The 16,287-nt window shown below is 42.7% G+C and overlaps 1 protein-coding gene across 1 annotated transcript in view; it reads right to left on the bottom strand.

Annotated features, from left to right (window-relative positions):
• The window catches only part of TET3 (tet methylcytosine dioxygenase 3), a 117,623-nt gene that overhangs the window by 38,309 nt on the left and 63,027 nt on the right, over window positions 1–16,287 (bottom strand). The gene's annotated exons all lie outside the window — the stretch shown is intronic.

The following is a 16,287-nucleotide window of genomic DNA, read 5'->3' as shown; positions in this document are numbered from 1 at the left end:
TCTCAAAAAAAAAAAAAAAAGAAAAGAAAAAGAAAGAAAGGAAAAAAAAGAAAGAGAAGGAAAGAAAGAGAGGAGGAAGGGAAGGGAAGGGAACGGAAGGGAAGGGAAGGGAACAGAAGGGAAGGGAAGGGGAAGCGGAAGGGGAAGCGGAAGGGGAAAGGAAGGAAGGAAAGGAAAGGGAGGAAAGAAAGGAAAGGAAAAAGGAAAAAGGAAGGGAAAGGAAAAAGGAAAAAGGAAAGGAAAGGAAAGGGAAAGGGAAAGGGAAAAGGAAAGAGAAGTCAGGTGACCAAGCCAAAAAAAAAAAAAAAAAAAAAAGAAACCAGGTGGCCTTGGAGAAATGGTTAATTCAAGGTCTGAGGCAGGAAAAGTATGAAGTGCCCTGGATATTTCTTGCTGAACAAAAAGCAAAGAAATGATCAAAGAATGATCTGGGGTGAGGTATATCCAAAGACCACAGGAGCTGGCCTGAAGGGGCATCCCACTAGCCAAATTTGGGACAATCTGAGCAAAAAGAACGCCTGTAACTAAAACACATTAAATATATAAATATTCATTAGGCCATAATAATGCTTAAAAAAGAGAAAAGAGAAAAAAATAACAAACACTCCATTGTCCTTGAAGATGATTATTCATTTCATTTTCATTTCAACTGCTATAATATGCATAGTTTTTATGAGTTACCACTTAAAGTTAAACCTTGTCACTTAAACCATAGCAATACTATACATAATCACTTTCACTTTTGATCTCATATTCATTGAAAAAGCTTTTAGACTTGCTTAGATAGATATATCTTATATATCACCATATATACATAAAAAGAAAAACATAAGCTAAATACAGTAAATGTGTTGTATGTTTTCCAAGAATACAGTTGACTCTTGAGCAACACAGAGGTTAGGGGCACCAACTCCCAGTGTGGCTGAAAATCTGCATATATCTTTTTGGCTTCCCTGAAACTTTACTAATAGCCTACTGTTGACTGGAAGTCTTACTGATAACAGCTAATTAATACATAGACTAGTATCTACATATATTTTATGCATTTGTGACATACTTACCATTTATTAAGAATTTTTTTCAATATTTCTAGGCTATGTATTTTGTCAGTTTTTTCAAATTTTTTACAAATCTCCAAAAAATGTTCCAGTATATTTATTGAAAAAAAAATCTGGGCCAGGCGCGGTGGCTCGTACCTATAATCTCAGCACTTTGGGAGGCTGAGGTGGGCAGACTGCTTGAGCCCAGCCTGGGCAATGTGGTGAAACCCCACCTCTACCAACAAACAAACAAATAAACAAAAATTAGGCAGGCGTGGTGGCACGCACTCCAGTAGTCCCAGCTACTCAAATGGCTGAGGTGGGAGGATCACTTGAGCCTGGGAGGCAGACGTTGTAGTGAGCGGGGATCACACCACTGCATTCCAGCCTGGGAGACAGAGTAAGACCTTGTCTCAAAAAATTAAAAAAAAAAAAAAAAAAAAATGCTCAGAAGCTTAGTTCCATGTTTCTACACACAATAACTTTGTTTCAATACTGAATCACATTGTACTCTTTTTGAAGATAATTTAAACAGTATTTAATCTTAACACACATAATACTAACAATATTCATAACTCACCGAGATAACAATATGAAAAGCTGTGACCAAATTCATGCATGTATATGGTGCCATAATGGCTGCCTGGCCAACAACTAGTATAAGACATCATTGATTATAAGCTATATCCTGACTTCGGAGAGCTTCGAGATGTTTTTAAGTAGTATAAAGCCACATATGCTCACACTTCTTCCAACTGATGAAATGTGATATTAAGCCAACTCTTATATTCTGACAATTGGTAATTAAGGGGAAATTATGCATTATCCTTGCTTTCTTACTTAGAAAGTAATCAAATGAAGAACAGCACTTTTTTTTTTCTTTTTTTGGGAAAGAACTCTAAAGATAAGATCTACCCCTCTTTTACAATCTATTTCACTTATTTATTTTTTTGTCTGTAGAGATGGCCTTTGTTGCCCAGGTTGGTCTCAAACTCCTAGGTTCAAGTGATCCTCCCACTTTGGCCTCCCAAAGTGCTGGGATTGTAGGCAGAGGTATTGCACCGGGCCAGATCTCCCACTTAAAACTTTTAAGTGCACAATATGGTTTGTTTACTATGTTGTACAGCAGATCTCTAGGACTTACACATCTTGCAAACTGTAACTTTATATGCATTAAACTCATCTCCCCCTCCCCCACCCCTTAGCAACCACATTCTATTTGCTACTTCTATAACTCTATTTTACAAGATCTCATATAAGTGGAATCACGCAGCATTTGTCCTTCTGTGACTGAATTATTGAGCATCTTTCAGGTTTTGTAAGGTATTAAATGTAAAAAAGGATGGACAGAATTAGAATATCATCAGTTTGCAATCCCTAATGAAAAATTAACTTACACAAGGATCATCAGTAGACATGATATGACTAAAGATTGATGGGGAACTGGATAACCACATGGTGGTAAAGTATCGCCTGACAAATTATTTGCTGGACACATAAGGGGAAAACATAACTTTAGACTGGCAAGACCTGGCTCTCGCTCTTACCACCTTAACCTAGTGACAACTGGGCTTCACCAACAGTGGGACAATTAGACTTCTCAGTGTGATTTTATATGAGGAGCCTGGCATACTCCATTAAAAAAAAATTTTAGGCCAGGCATGGTGGCTCAGGCCTGTAATGCCAACACTCTGGGAAGCTGAGGCGGGCAGATCACTTGAGGTCAGGAGATAGAGAACAGCCTGGTCAACATGGTGAAACCTCATCTCTACTAAAAATACAAAAATTAGCCAGGTGTGGTGGTGCGTGCCTGTAACTACAGCTACTCGGGAGTCTGAGACAGGAGTATCACTTGAACCCAGGAGGCGGAAGTTGCAGTATGCCGTGATTGCGCCACTGCACTCCAGCCTGGGTGACAGAGTGACACTCTGTCTCAAAACAGAACAAAAAAATTTTCACCTGAACCTAACCAAGTATTTAGATCTTTCAATATATGATTCTCTTTTTTCTCACAGTGAAACAAGGTTTACTAACCTTCTTAGTGCTGCTTAATGCTATTCGATCTTAAATTTAACAGGTGACTTTACCCTACTTATATTCATTGTTATAACATGTATTTCTGGCATTTTATGTTTTCCATGTTTAATGCTTCCTCGTCTTCTTCGTTTGCTGCAGATGTTGTATTTTCTATTTCCCCCACCAGCACCATCCCTGGTAATCTGGAAAAATCTATAGTATGTTTTTAGAAATGCTAATGGTACTTCTAAAGAGAAAAGTTAGTACCTCTACAATTTCTCCCGCCTCCTCCTTTACTTCTGCTTTTCACTTGCATCCTCAGGAACGTATTTTCCTCTGCTATACGTTAAGATGTTTAACATAAAAATATACCTTAAGTAGAGTTTAAGTAAATATCTTTTGTTTTAGAAAAATAACTGTCATTTAAAGTTAGACTTTACATTTGAACAGATTTAGTGTTCGTTGCCAGCCTCTCCATACTACAACTTCCCCATCTATTATCATTTTGATTCATCTCTAGAAAATCTGAGTTCTTACATATTCAAAAATGTTTTTATGAAGACTTTACATATGGATGGTGACTTAAGTAGGTCGAACTTGGATCAAACTTTTAAATCTCAATACTCTATTCAGAGAACTGCAATACATATATCCAACAAAGGACCCATATATCCAAAATAAAGAACCCTCACCACTCAATAAGAAAAAGAAAAACAATAGAGAAATGGGCTTGAATAGCAACTTGAATGACTTGAACAGGAACCTGAACAGAAAGGACTTGAACAGGAACTCTACAAAAGATGGTATATGAAAAACTGCTCACCCTCAGTAGGCATCAGGGAAATTCAAATTAAAACCACAGTGAGATACTATTATACGTCTACACAATGGCAAAGACGGGATGGCACCATTTGCTGGTGAGAACGTGGAGCAATGCTGGTGGGAGCCTAAATTGTAACAACCACTTTGGAAGACCAATGGTACCTACTAAAACTGAACACACACAATTTCAGTCCTAGGTAAGTACCTAAGCATATACACGTACACATAAATGCACCAAGAGACAGGTATAAGAATGTCTTATATCAGCATGATTCATAACAACCCCAAGTTGGAAACAACCCAAAAGACCATCAGCGACCTACTGGATACATTGTGGTGTATTCAAAAAATGGAATACTGTACAGCTATGAGAATGAATGACAGGGACAGATAACAAATGTACATACATACAGATAACACAGGGCCAGGCACGGGGGCTCACATTTGTAATCCCAGCACTCTGGGAGGCCAAGGTGGGAGACTAGCCTGGGCAACAAAGAGAGACCTCGTCTCTAAAAAAAATTTTAAAATTAGCCAGGCTCAGTGACATGTGCCTGTAGTCCCAGCTACTTGGGAGGTGTGGGGATTGCTTGAGTCAAGGAGTTCATGGTTGCAGTGAACTATGATCACATCACTGCACTCTGGCCTGGACAACAGTGACATCCTGTCTCTCTAAAATTAAATAAATAGGCCAGGCAAGGTGGCTCATACCTGTAATCCCAGCACTTTGGGAGGCCGGGGCGGGCGGATCACCTGAGGTCAGGAGTTCGAGACCAGCCTGGCCAACCTGGCGAAACCCCGTCTCTACTAAAAAAAATACAAGTTAGCCAGGCATGGTGGCGCATGCCTGTAGTCCCAGCTACTCTGGAGGCTGAGCCAGGAGAATCACTTGAACCAGGGAGGCGAAGGTTGCAGTGAGCTGAGATTGTGTCACTATGCTCCAGCCTGGTCAACAGAGCGAGACTCCATCTCAAAAAAATAAATAAAAATTAAATAATAAAAACATAGATGAATCTCACAAACACATCATTGAGCAAAAACCAGAATATGAAAGAGCGTATGATACATATTCATGATTCCATTGCATGAAGTTTAAGAACAGGCAAAACTGATCAGTGTGCTAAGAAGTTAGAATAGAGTAGTTACCTTAGGACAGGGGTCAACAAACTTACTCTGTTAAGCACCAGACAGTACACATCTTAGGTTCTGCAATCTCAGGGGCAACTACTCAACTCTGCTGTTGTGGTGCAAAAGTGGCTATAGACAATAGATCAACAAATGAGCATGGCCATGTTTTAATAAAACTTTACAGGCTCTGATATTTGGATTTCATATAATTTTCATGAGTCATGAAATGTTATTCTTCAATTGACTTTTTTTTTTTCCAACCATTTAAAAACATAAAAACCCCTTTTATACATGAATGTGGGCCAGGTTTGGTCTGCAGGTTGCCAGCCTATGTTTTAGAGGATTGGGTGGCACGTGCCTGGAGGGGTGGACTTCAGAGGCTTCTGAGGTGCTGGTAAAATTCTGTTCTGCTGTTTACATGAGTGTGTGTCTTTTATAAAACTGTACGGAGCTGTACACTTGTGATTCACATACCTTCCTGTACGTGTATTTCAATACAAAACGTTTTTTTAAAGTGCTTTTAAAAAAGCAAAAAAATTTAAAAATTAAAAAAACATTTGTTTACAAAAACCTAATATATGTGACCAACTTTTTTTTTTTTTTCAAACTTGTAGGTGATTCTTCACCCTTGAAATTCAATAAGTTAATCAGCATTATTTGTCAAATTTTCCTCATTTTCCCTGGACATGATAACTTCTTATAACACTTTTCACTTCAAAAACATTTTCTATTCTACCTTTGACTCTCACGTTTGTTCAGTGTGCACCACACTCTTCGCCGGCAACACTGAGTGTTCCCAAGATTCCTACCAGAATGAATCTGTGTGTGGGGTCCCTACTGTCCCTCTCTTCTGCTTCCCTCGCTGTACGCCACAGCGATACTGTTCATTTCTACATTTTCCCGTTTTGGGGTAAACTTTCAAGACCTTGCCTCTTCCTCACCAATCTGCTTTTTCTGTTAACTCTGATTCTGCTTTTTGTAGCTTCTTAATGCACTTTTTATGTGCTCTGTAATGGCAAAGTGCTTCTGGAATTTAATCCATAACTCTCACGACTTCTTTATAACTTAGCACCTCACCTTTCATTTTTTATTTCATAGTGACTGTTTTCTTCAACTTCCTTGAAGATGTAAGTCAGCGGTTTGAACAATTCCTGTATTTTCTCATGTAAATTTTCTTTTTTAAGCTTAAGTATTTGTAAACTAAGCTTGTTAACACTAATGAAAATGTACAAAGAATTATAAATTTTCATATTAAATGTTATATTAATCCCTCCACTTTTCCTACAGAATTTGAATGGCTACCATGTTGTTTGTTTGTTAAGCAATCTTCTTACAGGAGAAGTTGATCTCTAGTTTCTTCCCCTTGGCAGAACTGACATTTTGGATCAATTAGTTCTTTGCTGTAGGGGCTGTTCTGTGTGTTATAGCAGGCTTAGCAGCATCCCTAGCTTCTAGATGTCAGTAGTACCACACCACTTGTGATGACCAAAAATGTCCTCAGATACTGCCAAATGTCCCCCAGGGGAGAGGAATGGAAAGCCTCCAACTGAAAGCCACTAGTCTATACTCATTTGCCCAAAAATAGAGCGGGCAGAATTTCCTTACTCCTGTTTACCTGGACACTACTCAAATTCTTCCCTTAAAAATTCAGCTAGAGGCCAGGTGCGATGGCTCAAGCCCGTAATCCCAGCACTTTGGAAGGCCGAGGCAGGTGGATCACAAGGTCAGGAGTTCCAGACTAGCCTGGCCAAGACGGTGAAACCCCGTCTCTACTAAAAATACAAAAATTAGCTGGGCGCGGTAGCATGCACCTGTATTCCCAGCTACTCAGGAGGCTGAGGCAGGAGAATCACTTGAACCTGGGAGGCAGAGGCTGCAGAGAGCCGAGATCGTGCCACTGCACTCTAGCCTGGGTGACAAAGCGAGACTCTATCTTTAAAAAAAAAAATTCAGCTAGATAACTGGATGCTGTAGAGGTTTCAATTATTAGTTTGAAAGTTCAGCAGTCTGAGAGGGGACAGGAGAACTGGGACTAGCTGTGGACAACTGCGACTGGGAAACCTCATCTCCAAGCCCCTCTGTCTGTTGGAGCCAATGCCTCTAAATTTTTATGTGTATGTTGAGGGTTGGGTTGTACTCTGTCCTGATGGAGAGAGATACTCTTAAGATTTCTGTTCATTCCCTCGAAAGGGACTGAGTTAGTCACTCTGATAAGATGTCAAGTTAAAATAAAGCCCCACAGTTGGCAGGATTTTTGTTTGGTGGTTCAGTAAGTATTTTTTCTTTGCACAATAGCCTTTTCGGTACTGTTGGCCTTCAGCTACAAAGCTAGCTCTTAGGATATGATTTCCCATCTCTCCAGCCCACCATCCTCGGCCCAGACCTTATCCCCTTCAAAAGCTGGAGCAAATGGGGAACATGCTCTGCCTGCATTCCCTGGTTTCCACACAGCATGGCTTCTAGACGGTGGTCTCCCATCTTCCAGCCCATTTCTCCAAGTTGTGGGGCCCCTCTGTTATTTTTCCCAACACTGGGAGTTGTGTACTCAGTGTGTCATTCTTTAATTCAATTCGATCTCAAAGTGGCAGACAGCCCTTGGAATTCATGGTTGAAGATTGGGGCTATTCCCAAATTTCAGCTGATGAAACCTTTTCCTCTATTTTTATTGATTTGGTTCCTTTCACCAGGTTTCAGGAAAGGAGTATTTTACCATCTTGCTGTTAAGTCACTATTTTACCTTGTAGTCCCCAAGGCAATATTTCTTCCTTCTCCATAAAGGTAAAGTGGCATCGCTGGGAAATGGCTCAACTCCTCTTAAAGAAAAATCTATTTTATGTCTTGTTTTGATCACTGAGAGAAGTAGTGAAGGTGTTTTTTTTTTTTCCCCCCTCTCTAAAATACATGGTAGAAAGCTCTGGGGGAGAGCTCAGGAGAACAAAATCCAATTTTTGAGAAAATGCTCGTTATATGGCTTTAGGTGTTTTTCTTAACCCTGTGCACTTAATTCTATACTCATTAAAATATAAAAATATGTTCTGTTCCATTTCTGCTCTAGGCTGGGGAGAGAATGAATATATCCTTTCTGCTATCAGCAAGAGACACTTAACACAAGAAACCACGCATTACTACCTAACAGAAAGAGAGGCTTAATTTCTAAAAGAACCTTACACCTCTCTGCACTCTCTACACACAGACTAGGGCATCCACATTTTTCCAGGATTATACACAGGAGTACAGCTGAGGCATTTCTTTTTTATGACATTAGTACAGAGAGACAGTATACAATTAATGTACAGATGTCAAGATCACACAAAGGTTCCATTTGTACCTATCTACTCTTTCCAAACAATCCCATGCAATTGCCTCAGTTTCTTAGTCCATTTTCTGTTGTATAAACAGAACACCTGTTCTATAAAACAGAATACCTGAAACTGGGTAATTTATAAAGGAAAGGAATCTATCTCCTACAGTTCTGGAGTCTGAGAAGTCCAAGGTCAAGGTGCCACACCTAGTAAAGCCCTTCGTGTTGATGGGAACTCTGCAGAGTCTCAGGTGGTGCAGGCCACATGGTGAGGGGCTGGGTGCGCCAGCTCAGGTCTCTCTTCCCTTTCTGAATAGAGTCACCAGTCCCACTCCCATACTAACCTGTTAATCCATTAACCCATTACTCCATGAATGAATTAATCCATTCATGAGGATAGATCCTGCATCACCCAATCACCTCTTAAAAGCCACTCCTCTCAATACTGCCTTTAGGGGATTAAGTTTCTTTTTTTTTTTTGAGACGGAGTCTTGCTCTGTCGCCCAGACTGGAGTGCAGTGGTGCGATCTCGGCAAACTCCGCCTCCTGGGTTCACGCCATTCTCCTGCCTCAGGCTCCCGAATAGCTGGGACTACAGGTGCCCACCACCAAGCCCGGCTTTATTTTTTTTTTTTTTTTTGTATTTTTAGTAGACGGGGTTTCAATGTGTTAGCCAGGATGGTCTTAATCTCCTGACCTTGTGATCTGCCCCGCCTCGGCCTCCCAAAGTGCTGGGATCACAGGCGTGAGCCACTGCACTCGGCCGGGAATTAAGTTTCAACCTAAGTTCAGGGAAACAAAAACATTCAAACCACAGAACTCAGTTTTCTGATATAACTGTAGTGGACTTAACGCTGAAGAGCATAAGATTATATGGCTAATTAGATTCCACTTTAATGACAGTCAATGACTGCTAGTATGATGGCTCCTGAAAGCCACAGCCACAGGTAGGTAGAATGTGAGGCCCTACTCTGGATCAGGTGTGCTAGATGAATTTTTTAACACTAAACTCTCAGGTCAGCTGCCTGTGAAAACATGTACAGCATGCTGGGCCTTTATAATAATGGGCAAATTCACGACGATAAACATTAAAGGTAAGGAGATCATTCCTAAACCCATTTGACACCTTAACAGAGTATAACATGGAGGCAGAATAAGGCTGACCGGTTGACCAAAAAATATGAAGGGTACTTGCCATAGGCTTAGCACCAGTCTAGATGCTTTATAAATACAAGCGGCCAGACACAGTGGCTCACTCCTATAATCCCAGCACTCTGGGAGGCCAAGGTGGGTGGACTGCTGGAGTCCAGGAGTTCAAGATCAGCCTGGTCAACATGGCAAGACCCCCATCTCCCCTACAAAAAATTAAAAAAATTAGCCAGGCATAGTGGTGCATGCCTGTAGTCCTGGCTACTTGGGAGGCTGAGGCAGGAGGATCGTTCAAGCCTAAGAGGTCAAGGCCGCAGTGAGCCATGAGTGTGCCACTGCTTTCCAGCCTGGGTGACAGAGTGAGACCGCATCTCAAAAAACAAAACAAAACAAAATAAAACATGCAGTCCTTGTGCTTAAGGAACCTGGGATTTAACTGCAAAGACTGGTGCACACAGAACAAATAATGTAAGACAAGGAAGAATCCAGCATTAAATCCTAACCCTTCTTTTCTGATGCTGTTAGCCCTCTCAACCTTGAAACTATTCATTGGTTCTTTAACCTACCCCTCTCCTCAATTTCTTCCCACATCTTTTCCACACTTTCTTCGAAGCCTCCTGTTTGAGCTCCTCTCCCCTAAATGGTGGTAACTTCCATTCTCGGGCTTCTTTTTGATCTACACAGTCAGCCTGGTGAAATGACCAGGACTGAACATTTCAGTTACCATCAGTCTGCCAAAGACTACCAGTTCACAGATCTGACCCGATGGACACCGCCAGGTCCCACAGACATCTCAAAAGCCAGGTACCCAGACTTGCTGCCCTCCCAGTATTTCTAACCTTGGTGACAGGCAGCACCATCAACACAGTCGCCCAGCCTGGAATCTCAGAGGTCACCTGTGACCACTCCTCCTCCCTTACTACTACATCCAACCGGTCACTGGAGCAGTTAATTCTTTTCTTATTCTTTCTCTTATCTGCCCCTCCCCTCCTCCTTTCTACTCAAGGTCACTCTAGTTCAGAGGCCCTTTATTTCTTGCCTGAACTACATCTGAGCCTACAAACTGGTTTCTCTGGCTTTGGTATCATCCCCTCTTCTCCTGAAACTCTCCTCTCCAGCCACTCCCAATCTTTCATCTTCCACACCCGTCACACTGGCATGACCTGTTATTTCCCCACGTTCTCTCATCTTCCGCATCTTCATGTGCCTTTCCACATGCCTTTCATCTGCATAAACTTCAGATCCCTTCTCTTGTTCCTCTATTAAACGTCTATCTATCCTTTAAAACTCAGTAAGACATCCTCTCCTGCAGGAAGTTCTCTCTGACACCCTGCTACTCATGGCCAGATTCCCCATCCTTTATATGGTGTCCAAATAGTCATTGTCTCAAAAAATATTTAAAAGATAGGAAGTTTCTCTTCATCTCAATGCAGTGGGGTGGGGGATTTGTGTGATACCTTCTCATAAAAATAAAAACTGTAGAAAATAGACTTTATGAGATTATAAACAAATAACTTTGTGTTCTCCATTCAGGACTATGTCCCATTTGAAATTCCCTGATGGACACACCATCGGCCACATTTGCTGGACAATGCCACTGCCTCACTCGGACTTTCACCACGCTCCAGGCAAAGGAGATATTTCCCCTGTGGCCACTTCTTCAGGGAAGAACAATCAACTGGTTAAAAATACAACATATTTCTATGAAGGCAACCACTAGCATCTACACCTCCTAACCTCCTGCTTTTGCTGTGGTTTAGTCTCTGCAGCTTCCTGTTGGCTGCTCCTCGGAGACATCAGGACAACACTTACAAACTAAAACAGACTGCTTCCTCATCTCTAAGATGGTGACTAGATGAGCACAAAGGATGCTTTTCCCACTAAAATGTCATTTGGATTCATTCTCTGTCCTAAACTGGCTCCTCTTGGGAATTTCCCTGTTACTGAAAATAGACAAAATACACAAAGCCGTAGGGAACAAGAGTCTCTATAGCTCCTTGTCCCATTCCTGACAATGGTGTTATAGGATGGTTGTGGGGGGACTCTCCAATGTGCATTTTTAAATATCCACACCTACAAGTCACTTGCAATAATTCAATACAGAAATTCAACTTGTGATAAATATTCTCAAAACTGTAAACATCATATTACCTTTTAGAGAATGGCATTTCCTTTCATGGCTTATAAGTTTACTTCTTTGAAGCTTTAAAGGGGTGCCTTTAATACTTCAAGATTCAGATAAAAAAATCCGCATGAGTCCCATCCAGACCTTCAGAAACCCACCATTTTTATATAAGGGGATTGGGGACTTTGGTTACGTGGTGATGCCCATATTCGCTAAATTGTTTATTTGGCAAAATTACCAAATAACCTTGAATAATAGAGGTTTTGTTTTGTTTTTTGAGATGGGGTCTTGCTCTGTCACCCAGGCTGGAGTGCAGTGGCACGATCTCAGCTCACTGCAACCTCAGCCTTCCAGGTTCAAGTGATTCTTCTGCTTCAGCCTCCAGAGTAACTGGAATTACAGGTGCCCACCACCACGCCCGGCTAATTTCTGTAGTTTTAGTAGAGATACGGTTTCACCATACTGGCCAGGTGGTCTCGAATTCCTGACCTCATGATCCGCCCGCCTCGGCCTCCCAAAGTGCTGGGATTACAGGCATGAGCCACAGTGCCTGGGCCCCTCCCCTACCCCCCACTGCCCCCCCTTTTTTTTTTGGCTATAGGAACTTGTATGCTTTTATAAAGTTGTTCCCATATTCTGTTATCAGCTATTAGGTGGCTTCATGGAGTCTCCATATTTCACCCCCACTTCTATGGAAAATTCTTCCTGTAACTACCTACCACCGGTGAGGGTATGAATTTCTGGAGTATGGGATTGTCCCACTGTCACCCCAGAGTGAGCACCTTGATTTCTAAGCCTTGTTCTGAGCCTGGATTCACAAAGACAAATTCTACCACACCAACTGAAGAAGTACCTGTTCAGGCATGGCGGCTTACACCTATAATCCTAGCACTTTGGGAGGCTGAGACAGGTGAACTGCCTGAGCTCAGGAGTTTGAGACTAGCCTGGGCAACACCATGAAACCCTGTCTCTACTAAAATACGAGAAGTTACCCAGGCATGGTGGCGGGTGCCTGTAATCCCAGTTACTCAGGAGGTCGAGGCATGAGAACTGCTTGAACCCAGGAGGCAGAGGTTGCAGTGAGCCAAGATCATACCAGCATGGGCAACAGAGTGAGAAGCATGTGGCCAGACAATTCTGGAAAACAGAATGGGTTCTCCTAACACGAACCTCAGGCCCTCCAGAAATTTTCAGAGCAAATCTCTTCGTTGCCTCTCTTCATTCTACTACCACTGTTTTAGTGAGGACCTGTTTCCCAGCTGACTAATTTCAAACACAATATGACATGGTGGTTAAGAGTCCAACTGCCTAGGTTCATATCTCACTTTCACTAGTTTGTATGACCTTGGTAAATTACTTAATCTGTTTCCTCACGGCTAAAATGGAGTCACTGACAGTACTTACCTCACAGAGCTGCTATGAGGATTAAGTGAGGTGGTGACTATAAAGTACTTGGCAGGGTGCCTAGACCTGAGCAGGTGCTTCATAAACACTTTTACTCTCAGCAGCTTCCTAATGGGTCTCCTACCACAGGGTTATCACCCTCCACCAATCCACCTTCCATGCTATTGCGAGTGTGCACTTTCACAAATATTTCTGGGTTATAAAATACAAATTTCATTGTAGAAAATTCAGAAAACACATGAGGGAAAGGTCATCCATATCCCAATCATAGAGACAATCCACTGTTGATATATTTCCTTCTAGTCTTTTTTCCATTTTTTAAAACTTAACTGAGATGATCGTTCAAATTTGTTTCACGTAAGTATTTTCCTCTAATTTAACAATACAAAGTGTTGTTAGCTCCCAGTTTCTGGAGGTCTGGTTTCTCTGATGCTGACAGATGCCTGCAACTGCCTACAAGCGAAGATGTATCCTCTCTGGTGGGGGCTCCTCATCTGAGGAATGCAGGAGAACAGAGATTTCAGGTCACCCTTGCAACATCCCATCCTGCAAGCTTGCTCCTTATGCCAAGACTGTGCTTATGCACTCCTCAGTCTGGAAAGCCTTTCTGCCTCTCCCCATCTGTGTTCACGACAGTTTTCAAAACCCAGCTCTAAACAAGAGTTTCCTAGATAAAACATGACCTCCCATGATGACAACCAAGTCTGTGCTACAGGGTACTCCTGCGATGCAGCCACTTCCATACAGCAGCATGGGCCTCAGAGGCAAAAGGCACTCGGCACACACTGGTTGAGTGGGTGTCTAAATATTTTATTGTCTATTTTTTTTTTTTCCTTAAGTAAACCATAGGCTAGACGCAGTGGTTCACAACTATAATCCCAGCACTTTGGGAGGCTGAGATGACAGGACTGCTTGAGCCCAGAAGTTTGAGACAAGCCTGGGCAATACAGTGAGACCTCGTCTCTACAAAAAATTTTTAAAAATTAGCCAAGTATGGTGGCATGCACCTGTAATTCCAGCTACTCGGGAGACTGAGGTGGGAGGATTGCTTGAGCCCAGGAAGTGGAGGCTGCAGTGAGCAGAGATCATGCCACTGCATTCCAGCCCCAGCAACAGAGTGAGACCCTGCCTAAAAAAAAAAAAAAAAAAGTAAACCATAAAGTCCTTTAGTGATGAACCATTTCTCTTAATTTTATGCTTATTGGCAGTTATACATGGCTAGGTAATTAATATATGATAAATAAAGGAACAGTCAACTATTTTTTCCTTTACAAAGGTATGGTTTTATTTTTCTTGCCCTACTGGACTTGATAGGCTTGATAACAACTGACACTCTTGTGCCAACACAACACTAAGTGTTAAACTCATTACTAAACACATAGTAATGAATTTAATCCTCACAACAGTCCCGGTGAGGCACGTACTATTATCGTTTTCATTCTACATATGAGGAAGCAGAAACTGTGATGGGTTATGTAAAGTGCCCAAGCACTCCCAGCCAGTAAGTGGAGTTGGGATGCAAATTTAAAAACTAGTTTGACCACACATAATATCCATGTAATTAAATTCAACAATTAAAATCTTGACTAAGGATCAACTATGTCTTAAAACACTAGGTAAGGATATTTCCCACGTTGCAGAAGGAGAAATGAGGTGCTAAACACAGGCGGATGGGACACACACATACACGCATGGAAAAAGGGTAGGCGGACCCCATGATCAAAACAAGTTTCCCCCATATGCTGGTAAATAAGAGGGCCCTCAAAGTCATGTCATTATTATTATTATTATTTTTTTCTGAGACAGAGTCTTGCTCTGCCTCCCAGGCTGGAGTGCAGTGGCACAATCTCGGCTCACTGCAAGCTCCGCCTCCTGGGTTCACACCATTCTCCTGTCTCAGCCTCCCAAGTAGCTGGGACTACAGGTGCCCACTACCCACCCGGCTAATTTTTTGTATTTTTAGTAGAGACGGGGTTTCACCATGCTAGCCAGGATGGTCTCGATCTCCTGACCTCGTGATCCACTTGCCTCGGCCTCCCAAAGTACTGGGATTACAGGCATAAGCCACCGCGCTGGGCCCAGTCATGTCATTATTAGTCATATCTAAGAATGGACAGGGCCAGTGGGAACCACCATCTTGGAGCATGTCTGTGAGTGCCTGGCAGCATACCTGTCCACCCCCAGATAAGAGCCCTGGGGCCAGCTTTTCCTTGTTCTGCACATGGCTCCTTGTCACCCACCCCTCTGCCTCATACCCCAGGAGTTGGGGAGGGATAGCTGGAGCAGGCGGAACAGCCCAGCTCTCCTCACTGACCAGGAGACAACACCCCAGCAAGTCCATGACTTATTTGATATTTACGTATTTTTCACAAGTAGGGAAGACAGCCTTTTCCCCAAGACCCGTCTGTGTATCATAAAATCTCAAGAATTCAATATGCTCATCGCCAGCATCACCGTGTTTTCTGTCAACATCTGAAACGCACATAGCTTTTACAGAACACTCCATAAACAGAGCATGGGGGCCGAGTGGACCTGGAGCTTGCCCCTGCGTCTAGGACCTCCCAGAGACAGTATGCTTAGAGCGGAGTGGTCCTCAGAGGCACTGCACCCTGCTCTGATTCCAGAAGACAAGGCTTAGAAGTGGACTCAACTCCTCAACGCGTTCTTATGCAGGCACAGCTTCAACCATGACTTGCAGGCTAACTACGTCCAAACGTGTAACTCAGACCCTGACCTGGTCTCCTGGCCACTTCAGATGTGGTTTGTCCAATGGGAACTCACTTCCCGTCCTCCCAGTCTGAGTTCTCAGTGAACACCACCACCCCAGGCAGAGACCTGCAGTATCTCATTCCCTCCTCCCACAAGCCTTCCTCTGGAGACCTTCCAACCCCTCCCACTGCCACCGGCTCTTTCAGGCCAGGCCCTTGTCATTTCTTGCCTGGCTCATGACAACACCTTTCCTACAGCTATGCCTCCTCAGTGCCCTCAAGCTTCCCTACCCACCATAAGCCAGAAGTCTTTCAAAAGCATGAGGTGACAGGGCATTCCTTGCTTTAAAATCCTCAGGAGCTCACTATTACCTGTGGGGTCAAGTCAAACTCTTGGCTGTGGCTCCCTGGGCCCTGCACAATCTGGACCCTGACCATCCTTCCCACCCACCAAGCCACCTTTTGTTCATCCCCACATATACCCAAACCCTTTTGCTCCTGCCTGAACCAAGTATAGTCCAAGTAAGTTCCACTCCCTCACAGCCACTAAGCTGTTGCCCAAGCTACTCCCTCTTCCTAGAATGTGTTCTTTCT

Source organism: Mandrillus leucophaeus, unplaced genomic scaffold (assembly GCF_000951045.1).
Source record: "Mandrillus leucophaeus isolate KB7577 unplaced genomic scaffold, Mleu.le_1.0 Scaffold216, whole genome shotgun sequence".
Classification (NCBI taxonomy): Eukaryota; Metazoa; Chordata; class Mammalia; order Primates; family Cercopithecidae; genus Mandrillus; species Mandrillus leucophaeus.
The sequence above is the reverse complement of the archived record's forward strand: the minus strand, read 5'-3'. Positions and strand labels throughout refer to the sequence as shown.